General features: G+C 48.5%; 1 protein-coding gene across 4 annotated transcripts in view; it reads right to left on the bottom strand.

Moving 5' to 3' along the window:
• LOC141154941 (cytochrome P450 2F3-like) overlaps positions 1 to 13,604 on the bottom strand; it is a 335,736-nt gene extending 322,132 nt beyond the window's left edge. For 2 of the 4 annotated variants that reach the window (XM_073641507.1, XM_073641509.1), the window contains exon 1: positions 13,487 to 13,604. The gene's annotated coding sequence lies outside the window, so the exon portion shown is untranslated. The remainder of the gene's footprint in view (positions 1 to 13,486) is intronic. The other 2 variants (XM_073641511.1, XM_073641510.1) reach the window with 2 other exon arrangements.
• Between the last annotated feature and the right edge of the window lie 5,641 nt (positions 13,605 to 19,245).

Below are 19,245 nucleotides of genomic sequence, written 5' to 3'. Positions count from 1 at the left end.
TGTGAATGCATTTGTCACGGTTGAAAGCAATACAAAAGTGCAAAAACGCATAAAAAATGCTACTTGTAAACATAGCCCATGGTGTGGAGGAGTATTTTTTTTTGGTTATTTATTTTACCTTATACACAAGTCTTTACCATGGAAAGGAACTTTCTTAACATATTTCACAGCAAAGCAGTTTCAGTTTAGTTTTTGAACGTTTTATTGTGAGCCCTTAAAAGTGGCTTAATACCTCTGACCACGTTGTTGACAGCAGTGACCTGGGGGTCAGAAATGCCTCCTGGGGCGATCCCCATGCTGTCCTCATGTCATTTGAGCACTGTCACTATCGTCTTGGGCACTTGTTAGGCTTATAAAAGACTGCCGGGGGTGCCGCCACAAAAATGCTCGCATCTCCCATAGACTAACATTTGGCTCGTTGCTCGGGTCGAGCACCCGAGTATCACGGTGAGCTCGGCCCGAGCTTCGAGCACCCGAGCATATTAGTGCTCACTCAACACTAGTTGAGATCTGTGATGACTCGGCCATTGCAGAATATTTCACTTCCTTGGCTTAAACTCCTGGGTTGCTTTCACAGTATATTTTGGGTTATTGTCTATCTGTACTGTTCAGCACCGTCCAGTCAACCTTACTGCATTTGTCTGAATCAGAACAGAAAGTATAGCCCTGTACACCTCAGAATTCATCCAGCTACTTCTTTCTTCAGTTTTGTCATCAATAATCTATAGTGACTCAGTGTCATTGGAAGCCATGGATTCCCATGCCATCACACTGCCTCTACCATGTTTTATAGAGGATGTGGTGTGCTTTGGATCAAGAGCTTTTCTAAGCCATCTCCAAAATTACTTCTTCCCATCATTCTGGTGCAGGTTGATTTTAGAATAATCTGTCCAAAGAATGTTTTTCTGGAACTGGGCAGTTTCTTTAGATTTTTTTTTGGCAAAATATAATCTGGCCTTTCTGTTTTCAAGGTCTTTTAATGGTTTGCACATTGTAGTGAACCCTCTGTAAGGGGGAAGACCGGGGTGTAATTGCTTTCAGAGCAAGGGATGTACCTCCTGTTGAAGGGGGAAGACAGACTGCGAGCACAGGAGTCATGTGACTGGGAAGTTGGGGGTGTGTCCAGAGAGAGAGCTGGGAAGTCAGGTGACCAAGGGACTCCGGGTGTGACTGGAGAGAGGGAGAGACGAGGACATTTTGCGCGGGAAAGCGGAGCTGAGTCCTGCGCAGGAGAACAGTGTGAGAGGGTCCAGGGTCCTGGCTCGAGTACTGGGAGCAGGAGTCAGGTGGAGTGGACCGGAGGAGTCAAGCCCGACTATAGAGACAAGGGACACAGGGTCCGTGGAGCCGAGGCACGTGAGGTGCCGTGTTATGGACTAGGGGCTCAGCGGGTAAAACCGGAGACCGCCCGCTGCCGCCAGAAGACGGAGCATTGTTTGGGCGGGGAAGCCTGAAGAAATCATCACCTGCATCCACTGGCGACTTCCTTGTGAGGAGCCAGAGTCAGCTAAGTGTACAAACTAATGTTTACAACCGGTTTGGCTCTGTTACATCTTGCCAGACTGTGAACTGTTAGTTATAGACTTTCACCTGCTATTTTCCTTGTTTTCCCCTCATATTTTCCTTGTTGCTCCCTGCGTGGAGATTTACCTTGTTCTTATAACCCCCCCTGTTTATTAACCCCGTATTGGCTGCTCTGTGTTTCTGTGTCACTGCATCTAAAGTACCCGTGTTACACCTCTGTATTTGCTCTCATGAAGTCTTCTCTTTATGTTAGACTTAGATACTGAAACTCCTACTTCCTGGAGAGTGTTCTTAACTTGGGTGGATATTTTGAAGGGGTCTTTCTTCATCATGGAAAGGATTCTGCAATCATCCACCACTGTTGTCTGCCATGGATGTCCAGACATTTTAGAATTCCCAAGCTCATCAGTGCTCTCTATTTTTGTAGAATGTACCAAATTGTTGATTTGGCCACTCCTAACTTTTATGCTAACTCTGTGATGGATTTCTTTTTTTCAGCCTAATGATGGACTGTTTCTCTTCTATTAAGAGCTCCATTGACCACATGTTGTTAGTTCACAGCAACAGCTTCCAAATGCAAATGTCAAACTTGGAATTAGCTCCAGACCTTTTATCTACTTAATAATGGCTTAATGAAGGAAAAGCCCATTCAGAGCTTATGAGATTCAGTAATTGCCCAATTACTTTTTGTAACGGGTCTGGGAGGCGGAACCTCTGGGCTACTATACAAGGGAGCGGTCCTTGTAAGGGAGCGGGTGGCGACCAGGCAGGCAGTCACAGCAGGTGACCGGGACAGTCTCTGGGTGTACGGGCAGGAGGTCACGGCAAGTGATCAGGGCAGTCTCTGGAAGAACGGGCTGGAGGTCACGGCAAGTGACCGGGGCAGTCTCTGGAAGAACAGGCTGGAGGTCACGTCTCTAGGTAAAGGGTAGGTACGACCTGTGATGGCTGAACCTCCAGGTAGGCTAGCAAGGCAGATGGAGGATGTGTGCTCCCAGGTGAGCAAGCGAGAGTCTCTGAAATAGCAGGTGGTCACAGCACGTGACGGAGGAGCCTCCAGGTAGGCAAGCAGGCAGGTAGCGGAGAAGCGCTCCCAGGTGAGCGGGCAAGAGTCTCTGGAATAGCTGGTGGTCACAGCACGTGACAGCGGAGCCTCCGGGCAGGCAAGCAGGCAGGTAGCGGAGAAGCGCTCCCAGGTGAGCGGGCAAGCTGGTCCATAGACAGACTGACCGGGGTTGTAAGGCAGACCGTCGGACCTCAGGCAAGCAGGCAGGTAGCTGATGTGCGCTCCCAGGTGAGCGGGCAAGTTGGTCCTTAGACAGACTGACCGGAGTTGTAAGGCAGACCGTCGGACCTCAGGCAGGCAGGCAGGTAACAGGAAATCAGGCAGGATTAGGACAGCAAGCTGGCAGGAATCTGGCAGGTAACTGGCAGGTAACTGGCAACGGGACCTGAGGGCTGAAGCAGAGTAGAACGGTGCAACAACATTGCTCGGGCACCTCCATTTTGGAGGAGGTGCTTTATATATGGTAAAGTCCTCCGGCCATTGGCCGGGGTCTCCTTAGGACGGCGCGCGCGGCCCCTTTAAGAGGGAGGGAGGGCGCGCGCGCGCGCCCTAAGCACAGTGGCCGGGAAGGAGCGCGCGCTGCCAGCAGAGCGGGAGAGGGACGCCGGGCACGGAGCAGAGCGGTGAGGGGAACAGCGTCCCTGCCTAGCAGAGGGCAGGGACGCCGGCACTACAGTACCCCCCCCCCTTTAGGCCCCCCCTTTTTTAGACCAGATAGAAATTTAGCTAGGATGAGAGGGGCATGGATGTTCTCCCGGGGCTCCCACGTTCTCTCCTCAGGACCAAACCCCTTCCAATCTACCAGAAAAAAGGTCTTTCCTCTTACCCTTTTGGTGGCAAGAATGTTCTCTACCTCAAACTCGTCCTCAGCAGAAACCGGAGCAGGAGGCGTACCTGTAGACTTGGAAAAAGAGTTAAGCACCACGGGTTTGAGGAGAGATACATGGAAGGAGTTAGGGATCCGTAAGTTGGCCGGGAGTCTCAATTTATAGGCCACCGGGTTGATCTGACTGATGACCTCCAGAGGACCGATGAACCGAGGCCCTAACTTGTAAGAAGGTATCTTGAGTCGAACATATTTAGATGAGAGCCAGACTTTATCTCCTGGACGAAATTGTGGAGGATCCAGGCGTTTTTTGTCAGCGTGTCTTTTCATACGCTCGGATGACAGAAGGAGTGCGGACCGGGTACTCTCCCATATGGAGGAAAATTTGCTAACGAGAGATTCCGCAGCCGGGTGGTCCACAGAGGTGGAGACAGGCAAAGGAATCCGAGGATGCTGACCAAAGACTACAAAAAACGGGGATTTGGAGGAGGATTCGCTCTCGTGATTATTATAAGAGAACTCGGCCCATGGTAGGAGATCCACCCAGTCAGAATGGTGGGCATTAACGAAGTGCCGGAGATAACTGGTCAGGTTCTGATTGATCCGCTCCACTTGACCATTGGACTGTGGGTGGTAAGCGGAAGAGAAGTCCAGGGTGACGTCTAGTAGTTTACAAGTGGCTCTCCAGAAACGTGAGGTGAACTGTACCCCACGATCCGACACGATGTGGAGGGGCAGGCCATGAAGACGGAAGATGTGGCGGATAAAGTCTTTAGCCAGCTCAGGTGCAGACGGAAGGCCTGGCAGGGGAATAAAGTGAGCCATCTTGGAAAAGCGGTCAGCGACCACCCAAATGACCGTACAACCGGCAGAGACGGGGAGATCAGTTATAAAGTCCATTGTTATATGCTGCCAGGGGGCAGCAGGTACAGGAAGCGGAAGGAGGCGTCCGGCTGGCAGATGTCTCGGGACTTTGTTGCGGGCGCAGGACACACAGGCAGAAACAAAGTCTATTATGTCCTTGTGCAGGGTAGGCCACCAATAGTACCGGGCAATAAGCTGGAGGGTCTTTTTCTGACCGGCGTGGCCAGCTAGTTTAGACGAATGGCCCCAGTGTAGGATCTTCTCCCGATCAGGTACTGAAACAAACGTCTTACCGGGAAGGAGACGATTTAGACTCACGGGAGCCACCTGCATTACTCTGGCGGGATCGATGATATGTTTAGGTTCTTCCTCGAGATCGGACACCAGAAAGGATCGGGACAAGGCGTCTGCTTTGACGTTTTTGTCAGCCGGACGAAAATGAAGAACAAAATCAAAGCGAGCAAAAAACAAGGACCACCGGGCTTGGCGCGGGTTAAGTCTCTGGGCATGCTGGAGGTAAGCCAAGTTCTTGTGGTCAGTGTAAATTATTACCGGATGAAGAGCCCCCTCGAGTAGGTAACGCCACTCCTCCAACGCCAGCTTGATGGCCAATAACTCTCGGTCTCCTATGGAATAGTTGCGCTCAGAAGAGGAGAAGAGTTTGGAGAAGAAGCCACAAGTTACCATTCTCCCGGAAGATGATTTTTGAGTAAGTACCGCTCCGGCTCCAGAGGAGGAGGCGTCAACTTCCAGGAAGAACTGCTTGTTGCCGTCCGGGCGATGCAGCACCGGGGCGGAAGAGAAGGCCTGTTTTAGGGAAAGAAAGGCCTCCTCTGCTTCGGGCGGCCACTCTTTGGGATTAGTACCCTTACGGGTGAGCGCGGAAATTGGGGCAGTCCGGGAAGAGAAGTGTGGGATGAAGAGGCGGTAATAGTTGGCGAAGCCCAGGAACCGTTGAATAGCCTTCAACCCCTCTGGTCGGGGCCATTTCTCGATGGCAGACAGTTTCTCAGGATCCATTTGTAGGCCGGTCTGAGAGATAATGTAGCCCAGAAACGGAAGCGAGGTCTGCTCAAAGAGGCACTTCTCATATTTAGCGTAGAGATGGTTCTGCCTGAGCCTGAGCAGGACCTGACGAACATCCCTCCGGTGAGTCTGGAGATCCGGAGAGAAGACCAAGATGTCGTCCAGGTACACCACTACGCAGGAGTAGAGAAGGTCCCGGAAGATGTCATTGACCAACTCTTGAAAGACGGCAGGAGCGTTACAGAGGCCAAAGGGCATTACCAGATATTCATAGTGGCCGTCCCGGGTATTGAATGCCGTCTTCCATTCATCCCCCTGACGGATACGAACCAGGTTGTACGCCCCACGGAGGTCCAGTTTGGTGAAGATTCTAGCCCCCCTCAGACGATCAAATAACTCCGGAATGAGCGGAAGGGGGTACTTATTCTTCACCGTGATCTGGTTAAGGCCTCTATAGTCTATACAGGGACGGAGAGAGCCGTCCTTCTTTTTGACGAAAAAGAAGCCTGCTCCCGCCGGGGAGGTAGATTTCCGGATGAATCCCCTGGCCAGATTCTCCTCAATATATTCGGACATCGACCGGGTCTCAGCAGCGGATAATGGATAAATACGCCCACGGGGAGGAGAAGTACCAGGTAACAGGTCGATAGGGCAGTCGTATGGTCTATGAGGGGGTAGTGTCTCTGCCTCCTTTTTATTAAAGACATCAGCATAAGACCAATAAGGAATCGGAAGTCGAGGTAGATTAGCTGGGGTAGGAGAAGGATGGACGGGATGAACGGGAACCAGACAGGTCTTATGGCAGCCCTGTCCCCAGCGAAGGACTTCTCCGGTCTGCCAGTCAAGAATGGGTGCATGTTTCTGGAGCCAAGGTAGGCCTAGCAAGAGGGCGTGAGAGAGTCCAGGCAGAACATGGAAGGAGATACTTTCAGAATGCAGCATTCCCACCTGCAGAGTAATGGATTCGGTGATGAGTTGGATGGGGCGTGGTAAGAGCCCCCCATCCACGGCAGCAACAGACAAGGGTACAGCCAGAGGTTTGGTGGGGATGCGGTATTTCTCTACCAGGGACTGTGAAATAAGATTCCCGGCTGCTCCAGAGTCCAGTTGGGCTCGTTCGAAATAACGGTTCTCCCCGTAGACGATTGAAACTGACAACAGCAGGGATGGAGAGGATTTATTCTTGTCTAGGTGGACCTCTCTGAGCGAACCTAGACACAGGCGTTTCCCGACCTCTCCGTGCAGGCACGGATCTGGTGCTCCTTACTGCCACAGTAGAAGCAGGTCCCCTCGGCACGGCGTAAGTCCTGACGGGTCTTGACCATCTTGGTCTGGTCGACCTGCATAGGCTCAGGAGGGTGTACCTGGTTAGAGACAGAAGGAGTGACGGGTTTCTGAAAAGTAGGAGCTAGACGTGGTAACCTCCTCTCACGGGTGACCTCTCTGGCACGCTCCTGGAACCGTAGGTCAATCCGGGTGGCAAGAGTTATTAAGTCATCGAGAGTGGTAGGAATGTCCCGACCGGCAAGTTCATCTTTAATACGGCCGGACAGACCCTCCCAGAAGACGGAAACCAGAGCGTCGTTATCCCAGGCCAGCTCCGAGGCAAGGGTACGGAACCGTATGGCATATTGGCCCACGGTGAGACTTTCCTGACGGAGGCGTAGCAACGATGATGCGGATGAGGTCTTCCGTCCGGGTTCGTCGAAGACTTTCCGGAAAGCCGTGAGAAAAGCAGGCAAGTTGGACACCAGGGGGTCTCCTCTCTCCCATAGAGGATTTAGCCAGGCCAGGGCCTCCCCGGTGAGATGGGACATGATGAATGCAATTTTGGCTCGGTCGGAGTTAAACTGGTGGGACAATAGTTCAAAGTGCAGGGTGCACTGATTTATGAAGCCCCGAGCCTGGGCTGAGTCGCCTCCGAAGCGAGGAGGTGCAGAAAGCCGAGGTCCGGGGTAGGATATCATGGTGTTAGTGGACAGCGGAGCTGCCGGATTGCGAGACATGGCACTGGCGGAGGTTGTTGGTGGAGCAGTCAGAGTGTCCAGGCGAGTATTGACATTCCGCAGGTGACCCAGGATGGACTCCTGTTGGGACCTTTGACGGGACAGTTCATGACACAGGTCCGAGAGCGAGGGAGCTTGGGTGCCACCGGGTTCCATGGCCCGAGCAAACTGTAACGGGTCTGGGAGGCGGAACCTCTGGGCTACTATACAAGGGAGCGGTCCTTGTAAGGGAGCGGGTGGCGACCAGGCAGGCAGTCACAGCAGGTGACCGGGACAGTCTCTGGGTGTACGGGCAGGAGGTCACGGCAAGTGATCAGGGCAGTCTCTGGAAGAACGGGCTGGAGGTCACGGCAAGTGACCGGGGCAGTCTCTGGAAGAACAGGCTGGAGGTCACGGCAAGTGACCGGGGCAGTCTCTAGGTAAAGGGTAGGTACGACCTGTGATGGCTGAACCTCCAGGTAGGCTAGCAAGGCAGATGGAGGATGTGTGCTCCCAGGTGAGCAAGCGAGAGTCTCTGGAATAGCAGGTGGTCACAGCACGTGACGGAGGAGCCTCCGGGTAGGCAAGCAGGCAGGTAGCGGAGAAGCGCTCCCAGGTGAGCGGGCAAGAGTCTCTGGAATAGCTGGTGGTCACAGCACGTGACAGCGGAGCCTCCGGGCAGGCAAGCAGGCAGGTAGCGGAGAAGCGCTCCCAGGTGAGCGGGCAAGCTGGTCCATAGACAGACTGACCGGAGTTGTAAGGCAGACCGTCGGACCTCAGGCAAGCAGGCAGGTAGCTGATGTGCGCTCCCAGGTGAGCGGGCAAGTTGGTCCTTAGACAGACTGACCGGAGTTGTAAGGCAGACCGTCGGACCTCAGGCAGGCAGGCAGGTAACAGGAAATCAGGCAGGATTAGGACAGCAAGCTGGCAGGAATCTGGCAGGTAACTGGCAGGTAACTGGCAACGGGACCTGAGGGCTGAAGCAGAGTAGAACGGTGCAACAAAATTGCTCGGGCACCTCCATTTTGGAGGAGGTGCCTTATATATGGTAAAGTCCTCGGCCATTGGCCGGGGACTCCTTAGGACGGCGCGCGCGGCCCCTTCAAGAGGGAGGGAGGGCGCGCGCGCGCGCCCTAAGCACAGTGGCCGGGAAGGAGCGCGCGCTGCCAGCAGAGCGGGAGAGGGACGCCGGGCACGGAGCAGAGCGGTGAGGGGAACAGCGTCCCTGCCTAGCAGAGGGCAGGGACGCCGGCACTACACTTTTGTTCCCTTGAAAAAGAGCAACCTACATATTAAAGAGTTGCCATTCCTAAATCCTTTCTCCAAATAGGATGTGAACATCCTCAACTGAAGCTGAGAGTCTGCACTTTAAAGCCATATTGATTATATAAATGTATCTTGATTGTGTTTTGGTAAACAGCTAAATGTCAAAACTTGTGTCACTGTCCAAATATTTCTGGACCTAACTGTACATACAGTAGCAGAACCAAGCTAGTTATATTCATGCAGTACCAGAACCAAGCTCATTACATACATATAGTGCCAGAACCAAGCTGGTTACATTCATGCAGTATCAGAACCAAGCTCATTACATACATGTAGTACCAGAACCAAGCTCTGTCATTACATGCATACAGTACCAGAACCTAGCTGGTTACAATCATACAGTATCTGAATCAAGCTCATCAAGTAAATACACTATCAGTGCCAATACTAAGTACATAACGATATAGCAGAAAATGCGGGCCGTGAATGATGCTGGCACCCCCATGTTTCACAGTTGGGATGGTGTTCTTAGGCTTCCAAGCTTCTCCCTTTTTCCTCCAAACGTAACGATGGTCATTATTCCCAAATTCAATTCAGACCACAGGACATGTCGCCAAAAATTAAGGTCTTTGTTTCTGTGTGCATTTGCAAACATGAAACGTTTTTTATGTTTCTTTTGGAGTAATGGCTTCTTCCTGGCAGAGTGGCCTTTCAGATGATTTCTTTAGACTTACAACCAAAGGTGTGTCTCTAATTAACTTAGATGTTGCCAAAAAATCTATCTGAAGCTTCCAAACACATGACATCATCATATGGGCAGTCCAGAATTGTTGAAAGGCATAGTAATCTTAGTGTATGTAAACTTTTGACTTTGCAGTAATAAAAATGCCTGAAAACATTCTCTCTCTCATTATTCTGGCATTTGGCAAATATTAAAAATTATGGTAATCCTAATTGACCTAAAACGAGAAAGGTTTATTCTCTTCTCATGTCATATATTGAGAAAAACATGCAGATGTGTCTTTTTATATAGTGTATGTAAACTTCTGATTTCAACTGTATGGAGTGGGCTCAGAAACGGAAACTTCTTAATATGATGGGTGCCAGCTGTGTCATGCAGCCAGGACCTGCAAGTGACATCTGTGATTTGAGCTACAGTATCTCTATCTCTTAGCAGTTTTACTCCCTTTTATTACATGGTCAATAGGAGTGTGGTAAAATGACAACACAGAAGGTTGCAAGACTCTTTCTAACACAAAGAAAAATGTAATATTGGTTAAAAGATTTTATATAGAAAAATCAAATAATAAAATAATAAACATTATTACTATTATATGATAAAACAATTGAAGAAAAGAAAAAAAAAATGAAAAAGAACTGCAACCTCAAAAAATATGTAACACACAGTTTATGAGATACTGTAGTAACACCTATCTCGCACCTATCTCGCACATCTCGCTTCATTGATAAGTTCTGGTAATGTATTGCCAAATGACTGAACTAAAACAATAAATAATGCAGAACACAAAAGTAGATATCCTTCCGGAGCTATTGGATATTGCATTTCCTGACTAATAAACCTTCACTTATCAGACTGGACTCTTCCACTGTTGTTGGCATCGAAGCGCTTAGATTCATTAATTTGCACACATTGGCGGCAGCAGTCTAGCTACATTTCTTCCATTTGAAACGACAGGTTCACTTATGTTATATGGTATTTTGGGTGTTGTCGTTTTCTGCTCTATGATATCCATGCTTTTACTTAGGACTCCAAATAAAATCAAAATTACCTGTGTGCTGTGATGTTACATAGGACTGCAAGTAACATCTACTACAGTATCTTTGCTCCGAGAGTTATTACTATTATTTGCAGTGTTGCACATGACTGCAGGTAACATCTACTCCATTATCTGCACCGAATTATCAGTAAATGGTATCTTTAGTGTTACATAGGACTGCAGACAACATCTACTACATTATCTGTACTCAGAGAGTCCTCATAGTGTACATAGTGTACATGGGACTGCAGGTAAAATCGACTTTATTATCTGTACTGAGCTATCACTAAGTGTTATGTGTAGTGTTACCTAGGACTGCAGGTAACATCTACTCCATTATCTGTTCTAAGTTATCAATTAATATGTCTGTAATGTTACATAGGACTGCAGGTAACATCTACTCTATTGTCTATACTGAGTAGTCACTGTGTGTTCTGTCTGATGTTACATGGGACTGCAGGTAACATCTACTGCTTTATTTGTACTCAGAGAGTTATCATTATGTGTTAACTATACTGTTACATAGGACTGCTGTTAACTGCTACATTTTCTGTATTCAAAAAGTTACTGATGTTCGTTATCTGTAGTGTTACATAGGACTGCAGTTAACATCTACCCGTTATCTGTTCTAAGTTATCACTGTGTGTTATCAGTGGTGTTACATAGGACTGCAGGTAACATCTACTACTACTATTGTCTGAACTAAGTTATCACTACAGTAAGTGTTACCTCTAGTGTTATTACATAGGACTGAGGATAACATCTACTCCATTATCTGTAATGAGTTATCACTGTTTGTTATCTGTAGTGTTACATAGGGCTGCTAGTAACATCTACTACATTATCTTTACTCATAGAGTTATCACAATGTGTAATCTATGATGTTGCATGGGACTACTGCATTACCTGTGTGCTCTCTGTAGTGTTACATGGGACTGCAGGTTAAACATATGCATTATCTGTACTCAGAGAGTTATCACCATCTATTATATGTACCTTTACATGGGACTGCAGTTAGGAACTACTAAATTATCTGTACTCAGAGAGATATCACTGCTATATGTGATGTTATATTTTTTTGGTGGTTGAGGAAGAGTGGGAGCAAAACATAAGTCTTGGGGCTTATGCTCCAGACCTGAGCAACAGAGAACCCCCCCCCCCAAAAAAAAAAAAATAGTGCCACACAAATGCCCTAAATAAAAATGATGTTATTGCACAAATGTCCCACAAAAAATATTAGTGCCATACACATGCTCTACATAAAAATGATATTGTTGCACAAAAAGAGAAATAATGTCACACATTCCCCCCAGAAAACTGAGAGTGCCACATAAAATCATCAGTGAGCGCCATTTATGCCCCATGTCTGATACAAATGTTTTTTGCATAATAAATGTACTTTTTAATACATTTCAGATGCACATGATTGGGTTATAGCTGGATATATATATTTTTTAAGTTTCTAATAGAACGGCTGATTGCAAAATTCATCACCTTAAAAATCTGCAGCAACAATTTCATATACATTCCCAAAAATACTCTTATTGCTCTCAATAAGAGGAAGAAAATGATAGATAACAGTCATGGAATCAATATCACAACTGACGAAGAGACCTAAATGGACTCTAAAGCTCTCCAATATCTTTTATTTTAAGTATCTATCAAATGATTGCAGTTTTTATGTTCTCCCCGTGTTTGTGTGGGTTTCCTATGTAGCACCCTGAGGATTCGGCTGCTACAGGGGTATTGCACCTCAACCCAGAGGTGTGATATTCCACTCCCGGGTAAGGATGGAGTGTGGAACTGAGCTAGTAGGCTGCATGCACTACACACATCCCATTTCCGGGGAACAGACCGATGGTACTCCCACTAGAGAAATGTGCAGGTACGACAGTGTCTGTTCCTGGCTGGAGTGGGAGGGGGGTGGAACATCCCAGTAGTGTAGGGGCAGATAGGGGGAGCAGCCTGGGTAAAGCTAGGAGCTCATTGGGTGCTGGTCACCTGAGCTCACACATAGAGGGAGTATATAAGGAGGGCACCATCTTAGATCAGGGTCAGTCAGTCAGTCAGTTGTCAGTCTGTGAGACGTCAGTCTGTCAGAGTGTAACCTGAGAAGCAGAGCAGAGGAGAAGAGAGAGAGACCCAGAGGCGCAGAGGGGACCCCAAGAGCCCATAAGAGAGCTAATAGGGTGAAGGGTCGGCAACAGGGTACCGGATCCCAAGCTGGCAGAGGCTACAGCACACCTTAGCCAGGAACCGGAGGTCGTGGGCAGGATCTGCCACGATCACCCACTAAATCCACCCGGAAGGCAGACCAAGAATAGGGTCAGGGAGCCCAGAGGAGGCTTGACCAACAAGAGGCCCGAGGGAGCCGGACTTAGGTGGATCCCTGGTGGTAACGGCCAGAAGAAGGGAGAGACAGAAAGGAGCTCAGGACCACACTCCGGAGTTGCCTGGGAGTTGACCGAGTCCAGGACCTGGTGGACGCAGCACGGCTTGGGTGGTCACTGCTGTACACAGTGACCCGAGCAACACCAGTAAGTAAAACCCTGGAACTGCATTTTATGCCTCTGAGTCTCCTTGCTGCACCTTCACAACCACCATCCTCCACGGCTGACCCCCTGAGGCTATACCCCTCCCGTTGGGGGTTATACTACCTAAGCTGCACACACATCACCAGCCTCAGTGGACCCTGCTGCAGCGGCGGCCGTATTGACCGCAATTCAACGGGTGGCGTAGTCGACACAAAAGAACATCTAGTAACATCATAAGGACTGCCACACACTGAGCTTGACACCCTGGGCACGGACCGGGTCACCGCCACTCGGAGACTACAACCCCCATCTGATCCGGCTCCGGGTATCCCTAACAACATGGCCCAGGGGGCGCGTCACCTACAGGTTCTCCGGTTTCCTCCCACACTCCAACGACATACTGATAGGGAATGTAAATTGCGAGCCCCAATGGGGACAGTGCTGATAATGTCTGTAAAGCGCTGTGGAATTAATGGCGCTATATAAATGAGTAAAATAAAATAAATAAAATCTATTTTCTACTTATTAAGAGCAATAAGACTTTTTCAAGTGGCTACTAGCCCTGCAACAAACTTTCACTTTTTGCATAAAAAGAAGCAGATGTCACCACCACGTACCTTACCAGAATTACCAAACGTGATGAGGATGAGGCTTACTGTATCTTCCCTGAAAATACAGTGACTGATGTAATACCATCATCACCATCACACACATATTCACTACTCATAAAGCACCAAAGGACAAAGTTCAGTTGGCAGCAGGAAAGAAATCAGGGTCATGTTGCACAGTCTGTCTGGAATTTCCAGCTCTGTCTACTGGACAATACAGGCTCCATAGAGTTACTCAGTAACATTCCATGTTGATATATAAAATAGATATAGTAAACAATAATGCCGAGAAATATATTACCCTGTAAGGCTGTGTGCCCACGATGTGTTTTTAATGCGTTTCTGTAGCGTTTTTGCAGCTGCGGAAACGCATTAAAAACGCATGGTAGAAGGTCTGCCCTGTTCCCCAATGATAATCCGCATGTGCTGTGCACATGCTGCGGAAATTTCCGCTGCGGATTATCATTGCGGAAAAAAACACAGCACTACCGGAAGCGCTGCATTTTCGCCGCCATTGACTTGCATTAGAACGCGACAATTCCGCAAGACTGCATCTGTACTTGCGTAATTGTGTGTATAGTACCCAGGTGTGGAGGACAGGAGAGTCACATACACACCCAGGAAACATAGAAACTATAAAAAAAAGAATAAAATAAAAAATAAAGATTATATTTACCTTATGACGGCCCGCGCTGCGCTCCTTCTCCTTTGCTGGCGCATCGCGTTGGACTGTAGGACCTGCGGTGACGTCACGTGACGATAGGTCCTTCAGTACAGGGCATTGCAATATCCCGGCAGCCAGGAACGAGCGCAGCAGCACACCCGGGCCATCGGAAGGTAAGTATAGGTTTATTTTTTTATTTTTAACCATTCTAAAGGTCACACTATATAAATCCCTGCTGTTTGCATGGATTTATATAGTGTGACCTAGTTGTCAAGCACTTTCCAAGTGATGCTAAAATCGCCTGGAAAGCGCTTGTCAATCCGTATGCAGAAATGCAAGTGAAGATCGGCTTCATTTTCGCATGTCCCTGGCAGGAAAACGCATGTACAATTCACATGTACAATCCGCATGCGTTTTTTTTCTGCCAGGGAGATGCAGAAACGCTCAGGAAAAATCCTGAGCATTTCTGCATCGTGGGCACATAGCCTAAAAGAAAGACCTTGAAAATGTTCTGTAACATTTTGTATCTGACGCGCCCCCTGGGCCAGTGCTGTTTGGGGGATTACCCGGAGCCGGATCAGATGGGGGGTTGTAGTCTCCGAGTGGCGGCGACCCGGTCCGTGCCCAGGGTGTCAAGCTCAGTGTGTGGCAGTCTTTACAGATGTTACTGATGTTCTTAGTGTCGACTACGCCACCCGTTGATTTGCGGTCAAAAGGCCGCCGCTGCAGCAGGGTCCGCTGAGGCTGGTGGTATAGGTGCAGCTGTGGTAGTATAACCCCCAACGGGAGGGGTATAGCCTCAGGGGGTCAGGTGTAGAGGATGGTGGTAGTGGTGGTGCAGTGTGGATGTTAAGAAGACTCAGAGTCGGGCTGTGCAGTTCAGGGTTTTTACTTACTGCTGTTCTGTTGGTCACTCTGGCCTTGAGTGACCGCCCGAGCCGTGCTGCGTCCACCAGGTCCTGGACTCGGCCAACCCCCAAGCAATTCAGGAGCGTGGTCCTGAGCTCTCTTTCTGACTGTCCTCTCTACTGGCCGTTCCCACCAGGGGTCCACTTATGTCCGGCTCCCTCGGGTCTCCTGTTGGGTGAACCTTCTTTGGCTTCCCTGACCCTATGCTCGGTGTGCCTTCTTAGTGGACTTGGTGAGGGGCTGCTCCACATGTAATGTCGCAGCCTCCGGTTCTTAGCTGAGGGTAGTTTCTCTCCTCCACTAATTTGGGATCCGGTTCCCTTGCGTGCCAACCCTTCACCCTTCTGGTCTAATTCTGGGTTCTTGGGGTTCCTTCTTCTTCCCCTCTGGGTCCTTCTCTTCTCCTCTCTCTCTGCAGGCGCTCCTGGACCTCTCTCAGGACAGACTGACCCTCTACAGAAGACTGACCCTGTCTCTAGATGGTGCCCACCCTATATACTCCCTCTATGTGTGAGCTCAGGTGACCAGCACCCAATGAGCTCCTAGCCTTACCCAGACTGCTCCCCCTATCTGCCCCTACACTACTGGGATGTTCCACCCCCCTCCCACTCCAGCCAGGGACAGACACTGTCGTACCTGCACATATACTGGTGGGAGTACCGTCGGTCTGTCCCCCGGAAATGGGATGTGTGTAGTGCATGCAGCCTACTGAGCTCAGTTCCACACTCCATCCTTACCCGGGAGTGGAATATCACACCTCTGGCTTGAGGTGTAATACCCCTGTAGCAGCCGAGTCCTCAGGGTGCTACATATCCGTACTAAGAATAGATGGAACAATGAGCATGAGTCCAGGATCACACCACACAGTACCAGGCAGCTATAGATAAAAAAATGTTAGGAAGCTTTCAATCAAGTCTATATGTAAAGTTGCTTCAATTTATATTTCAGATGTATTGGTAGAATTAAAGGACATACAATTTATCACCTTCCTGACATTGGATGTGCTGGTATGTCCAACGTTGGCAAAACAGTTCCAAAAATTAAAATAATTGAAAAAGTGGAGATGGTCATTGCCATGCACCCTCCACCGGCTTCCTAGATAGTCACGCTGGTGATGAGATAGATGCCACTACCTCAAGGCCTGACATGCAGGAGATTTGCATGAAGTGACTGTGCTCCCCATATCTCCACTTACTTTCTTTTTGAGAAAGGTCTTTAACATATTCCCCTGATGAATGTCTGATTGTGTTAAAGTGAAACGCTCTTGGTTGAACTGTGATTCTGGATGCCTTTAGGCTGACTGTCAGATGAGTATACAGGGGTCAGAGGGACTATCTGTTAATTGTGCTGTTGTATCTATGTACATAGGATAAGAGTGGAGATGATCCACACTCTGGCCCCTGGGAAGATTCCCAGGGACCACAGTGCACGCAGTGTTCTCTACTGAATGTTGTGGTGAGTGCAATGAAAGATTATGTCCTCATGCTGGCCAGTGCTAATGTCAGAACATAGCTTGTGAGCAGAGTTAGCGCACTATGCTCTCCCCTCCCACAGAGGAAGACAGCAGCACCTCCTGTGATGTCTATACTGGAGCCCCAGCATCTCCTTTAATGTCTATACCGCAGCCTCAGCATCTCCTATGATGGCTACACTGCAGCCCCAGCATCTCCTGTGATGGCTATACCGCAGCCCCAGCATCTCCTGTGATGTGTTTACAGCAGCGTCATGTCTCCTGTGATGTCTATACTGCAGCCTCTTGTATCCTGTGATATGTATGCTACAGCTCCTTATCTCCTGTGATGTCTATTCCGCAGCCTTATGTCTCCTGTGATGTATATGCCATAGCCTCATGTCTCCTGTGATGTATATGCCATAGCCTCATGTCTCCTGTGATGTATATGCTGCAGCCCCATGTATCCTGTGATATGTATGCCACAGATCCTTATATCCTGTGATGTCTATTCTGCAGCCCTATGTCTCCTTTGATCGCCTCCATGCCACGCCACATTGATGCAGTAATTTATATAAAAGGAGCCACGACCAAGTATTGAGGGCATTTACTGAACATACATTTCAGTAGGACAACATTTCGGATTTTAAAAACATTTTTCAAGCTGTTGTTATAAAGTATTCGAATTTACTGAGATAATGACGTTTGTGTTTTCATTGGCTGTAAGCCATAATCATCAACATTAACAGAAATAAACACTTGAAATAGATCACTCTGTTTGTAATGACTCTATATAATATATGAGGTTCACTTTTTGTATTGAAGAACTGTGAGATGCACCTGTACATTAGACCCAGGAACCTATGCTCGTCACAGTCTACCCCATCAAACAGGCAGAGTAGAAAGATGTGGAGAGCGAGGGAGAGAATTAGCGCTCATTTTAGGCAGGCTTTCCACACCAATGTTATTTATTTAATCTTCACCAACAGTCCTTGTAAGGGCTCATTCTGATGAATATCAATACTGCTATTAGCAGTAGTTAGGCAGAGTTTGTGGAGAGCTAGTATAGTACAGAATAGGGTCCATTGCATGTTCTTTCTGCTGCTGGAATTCATATCAATAGCCCTAGATATCAGGACTAATAATATTTTTTTTGCTCTTAATCATGATGATTTTGGTAAAAAGCAATGTTATACACCATTTATACTGCTCCATCTGCTTGTTAACAGCATACAGCCAGATTTAGTTGATTTGAATATCATTACTCTATAATGCAAGCAGAGAAACTCGTCCATAATCTCAGATGTTCAAATATTACTATAATAATCCAGACATTTTTTGGAAGCTGCCAAATATTATATGCCATCTAAATTGTGGCAGTTGTGCATTCAAAACATATCCACACTTGGCATCTGACCAATAGCATCACTGTAATGCCAATGCATGGTCATCACAAGTGATCAAATATTACTGCGGTAATAATCCTGATATTTTTTGGAAGCTGTCAAATATTGTACTCCATTTAAAATGGGAAAGACTTGTGGTAAGGGACGAGGAAGTGGATGTGATGGTGATGGTGCACACAGAGGCCGAGGTCATGGCCCTGGGCAAGGTGAAACTGTGCCCAGGCCAGGCGTCAGCACCCGGTGCACCCGGGCAAGTGCTGGAGCCCTGAGCAGGCAGGGGGGCCCACTCACCGTCGGGCACCCCTGCGCGGTGCTTGCTCAGGGCCCTGGCAGCCGGCACAATACTTACCTCTCCCCGTGCCTCCGCAGCAGCTCCGATGTCTTCCGCATGCTCTGACTGTGACGTCTCAGGTCAGAGGGTGCGGTGACGTCTTTCCACTGCGCCCTCTGCTGAGCCGTCACAGCACAGAGTGGGAAGATGCCAGCGACGCTGAGGACTCCAGTCAGAGCAGCGGCAGCAGGTGAGGAGAAGTGATGTGTTTGATTTTTTTTTCTTTATGTATGGACACATGGGGAACTATATGGGGGGGCTGACATCCTGCATGGGGCATTATATGGGGGGGTAAGTGACATCCTGCATGGGGCATTATATGTTGGGGGGTGATGACATCCTGCATGGGGTATTATATGGGGGAGGAAGTGGCATTCTGCATGGGGCATTATATGGGGAGGGATTGACATCCTGCACGGAGCATTTTATTGGGGGGGGGTACTGACATTCTGCATGGGGCATTATGTGGGGGGAAGTGACATACTGCATGGGGCATTATCTGGGGGGAGTGACATCCTGTTTGAGGGATTATATGGGGAGGAAGTGACATCTTGCGTGGGGCATTTTATGGGGGGGTGGAGTGACATCCTGCATGGGGCATTATGTGTATGGGGGGGAACAGCCCGCATGGGGCATTATGTGGGGAGGCAAAGCCTGCATGGGACATTATATGGGGGCCAGTATCCTGTATGGAGCGTTATAAGGGGGCCAGTATCCTGTATGGAGCATTATATGGAGGGCCAATATCCTGTGTGGAGCATTATATGAGGGCCAGTATTCTGTATGGAGCATTATATAGGGTCCATTATTCTGTATGGAGCAATATATGGGGCCCATAATACTGTATGGAGGACTATGTGGTGCCCATAATACTATATGGAGGACTATACTGTCCGGTCTGCATTGTGTGCTGCAAGGATTTGCCAGTTTCTGAGCTATTGTAGAATTTACTATAGATATCGCTCATGTTATGTAAGAAGTGAAATCTTTGGCATTGTACTATATATA

Source organism: Phyllobates terribilis, unplaced genomic scaffold (assembly GCF_046119375.1).
Source record: "Phyllobates terribilis strain yellow unplaced genomic scaffold, ASM4611937v1 Scaffold_7__3_contigs__length_470593459, whole genome shotgun sequence".
NCBI lineage: Eukaryota > Metazoa > Chordata > Amphibia > Anura > Dendrobatidae > Phyllobates > Phyllobates terribilis.
Note: the sequence above shows the minus strand (reverse complement) of the source record. Positions and strands in the feature narration are given on the sequence as shown.